We start from the raw sequence: 1,210 nt of genomic DNA, 5'->3' as shown, positions 1-1,210 counted from the left end.
TCGCGCACGGGGCCCCACCCCGGGGGCGGGGGAGGCCGCTTGTGCGCATGCGCCCGAGTGTGGCAGCCGCCGCTCCCGGGGCTGCAGCCGCGGAGAGTCATTGGGACTTACGTTGCAGGAGGGGATCTTATCGTTATCGAGCAAAATTGCAACTACTTCACTTCTTGGTCAATTTATGACTCTTCAAGTTCATGAAATAACTTTTTTTTTAGTGGCGTCGGTTGATGGATACACATAGGATAGTGCCGTCAACTTCGCTGCTCTTCTTCGACTAGTATCCACCAGAGAAGGCAGGCAGAGCCCTGTTTAAATGTACATTGGATTAGGCAGTACTTCAATATTTTACATGCAATTCCCTGTAGCTGTGATACTTTGTATTCTGTTATTGTTTTTACCCTGTACTACCTCAATTCACTCTGTACGAGCTCAATGTATCTGCACTGTGTAATGAATTGATCTGTACCGACTGTACAAGTGACAATAATAAACTAATACTAATATACTGAACTGAGACTTGAACCCTTCACTTTTTAACTCAGAGAACTATATATGACACCTGGTCAAAATTCTTAGATCAATCTCAACCAAAGCCTTAACAAAAGAATTTTTTTCCCAAGGTGGAAACAGATTAGTAGAAACCAAAAATTCATTAATGAAATTTCATTGATTTCAAAAGAGCAGGGTTTGTTTGAATGACACAGCATTCCCTGAATTCTGTGAACAGCTAAAAAGCAAAGTAAACGAGATTGTATATATACATTGAAATTTCCAAAGGGCCTTCCGTAAAGTATAGCATAATTGACTAATGAATGTCAGAATGTAGGGCTGAAAAACAAATCAGAGAGCACGGCTAAAAACATCTATTCAGAGTAAGAGAAGTGAGTCCTGGGGCCAGTGTTGTTCCAAATTTGTATTAGTGATTCACTTTAAAACCCTGTTTTCTAAATGTGTAAATAATGTCAAATTGGAGGGATAAGATTCATGGAGGGCCACAACATATTAAAAGAATACATCAATAAACTGTACTGCTGCCACAAAACAACAAATTTCATGTCATATGTCAGTGATAATAATTCTGATTCTGATTGCACCAAGGGCACATAAATAGGTGATTAAATATCAGCACTTACTTTCTTAGATATTATTAAACAGTTGGAGGATATTCAGACTATGAGGTTCATGCCAGCTCTCAGCAGAGCAATCCAATCAA

The sequence above is a fragment of the Pristis pectinata genome, chromosome 19 (genome assembly GCF_009764475.1).
Source record: "Pristis pectinata isolate sPriPec2 chromosome 19, sPriPec2.1.pri, whole genome shotgun sequence".
NCBI classification, from domain to species: Eukaryota; Metazoa; Chordata; class Chondrichthyes; order Rhinopristiformes; family Pristidae; genus Pristis; species Pristis pectinata.
Note: the sequence above shows the minus strand (reverse complement) of the source record.